Here is a 264-nt window from a genome sequence, read left to right as displayed (position 1 = left end):
GACAAGTGGCGCAGTAAGGAATATTTTGGATATGCAAAAATAGGAAAATTGGCAAAAAATAAATGCATAAAAAAAACGTTTTAAAAATAAGCCACATTATACAAATTCTGAACCGAACACTAGAGTACAGCTAACATAACTTTTAATTTATTAAGGAGACATAAACCAATTACATAAACACATGAAACTCATAATTCACAACCTTCTCAATTAACTTTTTTTTTTCACCACAATCTAGTAATTAAACAAACAAGTTTAACAACA

This window comes from Pelobates fuscus, chromosome 3 (assembly GCF_036172605.1).
Source record: "Pelobates fuscus isolate aPelFus1 chromosome 3, aPelFus1.pri, whole genome shotgun sequence".
NCBI classification, from domain to species: domain Eukaryota; kingdom Metazoa; phylum Chordata; class Amphibia; order Anura; family Pelobatidae; genus Pelobates; species Pelobates fuscus.
The sequence above is the reverse complement of the archived record's forward strand: the minus strand, read 5'-3'. Positions refer to the sequence as shown.